The 4233-nt window shown below is 50.0% G+C and overlaps 1 long non-coding RNA gene across 1 annotated transcript; it reads left to right on the top strand.

Moving 5' to 3' along the window:
* Positions 1 to 41: 41 nt before the first annotated feature.
* LOC106698640 lies at positions 42 to 1390 on the top strand. Its single transcript, XR_001350009.2, has 2 exons — positions 42 to 547; positions 814 to 1390. It is a non-coding gene; the product is annotated as an uncharacterized LOC106698640 (long non-coding RNA).
* Positions 1391 to 4233: the final 2843 nt, after the last annotated feature.

The following is a 4233-nucleotide window of genomic DNA, read 5'->3' as shown; positions in this document are numbered from 1 at the left end:
CAGCGCTTCGCAGCAGTGCAATGGGATGCAGCGCGCAAAGGACGGGAAGCTTATGCGCCACATCCCAAAGTGCTTGCAGTTCGATGCTCGGCGTACAAAGGCAGAACACCAGACTGCCCCTCTGAAACCTCCCCAGACCCCGCGCAGCCCGCGTCAACCAAGTTCCGCTCTTTCCTGCCTGTTTTCCCGGTTCGGCCACTTCAGGCCTCATCGCTGCCAGAACACATGCCGTGTTGGTGCGCAGCCGCTCACGCCCCACACCCCCCGCTGGCCCTAGGTGCCGCTGCGGGCGGACAGGCTCTCTACTGGATCTGGCTCAGCAACGGCTCACCGAGTGCTCACTGAACGAAAGAATCAGCGACAAACATTTCGGCTCCTGTTTATGGAGCACCTACTACGTGCAGGCGTTGTGATCGGCATTTCCCGTGCATTGTCCCACTTCTTTTTCTGAAATGATCTTACACAGTTAACACTATCATTATCCCCTTTGTACAGATGAGAAACTGGAGCTCAGAGAAGGGGTCACCTACCCAAGCCCCTGCATCTGGTAAAGACGGGAGATGGGATTTGAATCCAGTTTCTGTTCATTTCAAGATGCGTGCGCGGGCGTGTGCGTGTGTGTGCGCGCGTGTGCGTGTGTGTGTGTGTGTGTGCGTGTGTGCGTGTGTGTGTGCGTGTGTGTACCTACCTATGACGATATAGATAAGTAGGAAGAAATCGAGGAAGGCTAAAATGGATGGTTGACGTGGCTGATGACGAGTGGGGTGGTGGGTGATTTTTTTCTGTTTTGTATACCATTTCTTTCCATGTTAGGGTAGGTGGGCTGAAAAGGGAGGATCCGGCGAAGATTCCACGCCTGCCTGGGGTTGAGCCCAGGTAGCCTGAATATCTTAAAGGGAAGCAAACCATGTCGGCCCGTTAACGTCTTTCCTGTTTACCTGCCAGGGCCCAGGGGACATTCCGTTCCAGGGAGATGTCATGTGCAAGACCTGGGCCTGTGACTCGTGCCAGGACCAGAGAGAGTGTGTTGCAATGAGGCGTGCGGCTGAGCGAGCCCAGCCCACCGGGGTGCCAGTGTGCTCACCACTCCACACTGCTCTCCCTTTCTTTGCTGGGAGCTGCACAGATGATGTTTCAGGGTGCTTCTCATCATAGGGGGGCGGCTCCGGGACACATGGATGATGGGAGAATATGCTGTGGCCACCGTATCCACGGAAGCCCTAAGATTACAAAGCCGATGTTATCTCTAACCGAGTGGAGTTGCTAGAAGTCAAAGAAGATATTCATCACCCTGTTTTAAGCTTGCGTCTCATTACTGTACCACTCCGCCTGTGTGTTATGAGTTAATGTTCTAATAAATCCTGTAATTATCTTGTGAATAGCATAATTATATCGCTTTGTAATTTTTTTTCAGTGTTGACAGCATGAATTTGGTAAATGCACATGTTTAAAATATATTTCAATTTTCCTAAATTTTGTTTCAGCATGTCTTCATTTTTAAAAACATATATGCCAAAAAAAACTGAAAAATAAGTGAAGTGGCTCAGGCGTCATTTATTCCCTGAGAAATCCAGACCCCTGGTGTCTGAGCTTATGTGAGAGAGAGACAGACTCAGCTCTTGGCACATTTTGGAGTGTTCATTATGCTTGCAAATGGAACCTATTCTTCAAAACAAAATAAAATAAATAGGGAAAAAGAAGAAAAGAAGATGAAAAGAAGTAAATTCTAGAGTTTTGAAGGGGCAGCAGCATGAAACTTCCATTTCAAAATGGAGACCTATTTCACTCATTTTTATGTTTCTTCCTTAAACACTGCTAAATGACAAAGGAATAAAAAAAGGTGTAAGTTTGCAAAGACAATGATAAAAAGAACTTAGATATGTCAATTTTATGAAAAAGGAAAGTGGATGGGTGAATAGTAACCAATTTTGCCAACTAGAGAAAGTTTAACCTAAGCCAAAGAGAGAGAAGCCGGATAATACCAGAGCATCTCGGGAAATGGAGACACCAGGCATCTGGGAGGTAGGTGAGGAAGAGAGCTGAAATAGAAGGAATGGTTGAAGAAGCAGAAGATGGCAAATACCACCACCATCATCATCATCACCATCACCATCATTGTCATCACCACCACCACTATCACCACCATCACCATCACCACCACCACCATCATCATCACTATCATATCATTACTATCATCACCATCATCACCATCACCATCACCATCATCACCACCACCACCACCACCCCCATCATCATCACCCTCACCATCATTATCACCCTCACCATCATCATCATTTACTACCACTATCATCATCATCATCATCATCATCACCACCATCACTACTATCATCACCGCCACCACCATCACCATCCACTACCATTATCTCCACCACCACCACTGCCTGCCTCATCCAGTGAATCCCTCCATTATCACAGCAAAAGCCTGGATGCTTTTCTTGGGGGGAGATGAACTGCAGAGACACTATCATGGCTCAGGATAGGAGCAAAAGGCCTTATTTTACAGGGGTCTTAAGTGAAAGGCTCCATCTTGGACACGGAGACCCTCACTGGGTGCTGGGGAACCGCCCCAGGCAGGAGCCTGGAGGACTCCCTTCTGAGGAAGCTGAGCAGCCTGAGAGCAAAACCCATTCGCCACTTTCACACAAGCCTCACGAATGAGCTTCCAAACAGCTTTTCAGCTCTTACAGATGAACACCAGCCAAAGCCACTCAAAGCCTAACAAACCACACAGAAAACGGGACCCAACAGTGGCAGGCGTGACATCGGGGGCAGAAGAAACAGCCAAGGAACCAGGAGAACCACAAGAAGACCCTCAGAAAGAGAGGAGTGGCTTTTCACTCCTCAGAGAAGAGTCTACAAAAGTGAGAGTTCAGAGAATAAGAAAGAGCCCTGTGAAAAAAGAGAATAAAATAGAGCGTGGAGGTGGGAGCGGGGAGGCCTTTGCCCCCCAGAGTCTGGGCAGAGTAACACACCAGACAGCAAGGAGCTTTGGCTGCGGGGCACCCCATTCCCTCCATCTGCAGCAAAGACATTTGAAAGCCCGTGGGTTTAGCTGCAGGTCGGAGCCAAACGGCATTTGTTGTGCATGGAATCTCCATAGCAATCCTAGGTATGAATTATTCTCCTCATCTATACACTGACTTGCAAAAAGATACAGCATGAGGTCAAAACATACAAAACAGCCGGTTCTGTAGGCCACTGCCATTTCCATGTCAAAACTACTAGACGGTCTGAGGTCACCCTGCAACTTTTTCTGGCCAAAAGTATAAAATGTTAGAAGATAAGACGTCACGACCTGGGGTCTCAATGTGCTGTTTCTTTGGTGTGTGTTTTTCACATGCCATGCTTGAATCTAACAGGGGAAAAGACGCATATGTTTGTCGTGGTCACGAAAGCCCTCTTTCTAGATCGGCTGTGTGTGTGTGTGTGGTTTAGGTGAAGAAATGGCATGACTGCATGTCCCAAGGTCACGAGGGGACGGAGCGTGCATGCTGGTGGGAGTGTGGGCTGGAAACAGAAAGCCATTCTGGATCTTTCCGTCAGCTGACTGGACAGCGGTGCAGCCCTCGGGAGGAAAGCGCGGCCCTCGGGCTCCGGGCACCGAGGAGGGAGCTCCATCGCTTCTGCCTGCCCTTGTGAACCGCCCGCGGGACGCCTCCCTGCCTGGCGTCTTGGATGAAACCTTTGAGTGGTGAAAACTCAGCTATAATGTCTTTGGTCACTCATCTTATATAACAACAAATCCTCCCCAGACGATTATAGTCCCGGGAATAGTCTCATTTCCATAATTAAAATTTCCAGCCTGGGAAATGGAAGGAACGCCGTATTCTATTTAAAGTGAAGGTGTGTCTCCTCCCCTCATGGGGCCTGCTTGGGGTTGGGCGGCCACTGCCTGGGCCTCCTCTGGCTCCTCCAGGTGAAGTGGGGGGTGGGCTGGGCGGGGCCAGTCCCTGCACCCTGGTTCCTGGCTCGGTTTCCTCTGGCTCTGAGGCTGAAGCCTGGCCCTTTCTCTCTGGTTGCTCAGTGGGTTCTGGAAACCCTTATCCCGGGGGTGGAGCGGGGAGTGGGGGGCTCCCATCTGCAGTTCTGTGGGGCAGGGAGGGATATTCTCTCGGGCTGTCACCTCTTACCCACTCACCACTGGGGTCATGGCAGCCGGTGGCCTTTCTGTGAAAAAGCCTACAGCCAGCTGCTCTGCATGCTCACGCGCCC

Source organism: Myotis lucifugus, unplaced genomic scaffold (genome assembly GCF_000147115.1).
Source record: "Myotis lucifugus unplaced genomic scaffold, Myoluc2.0 scaffold_208, whole genome shotgun sequence".
Taxonomy (NCBI): Eukaryota; Metazoa; Chordata; class Mammalia; order Chiroptera; family Vespertilionidae; genus Myotis; species Myotis lucifugus.
This window is presented reverse-complemented; position numbering and strand designations above follow the sequence as displayed.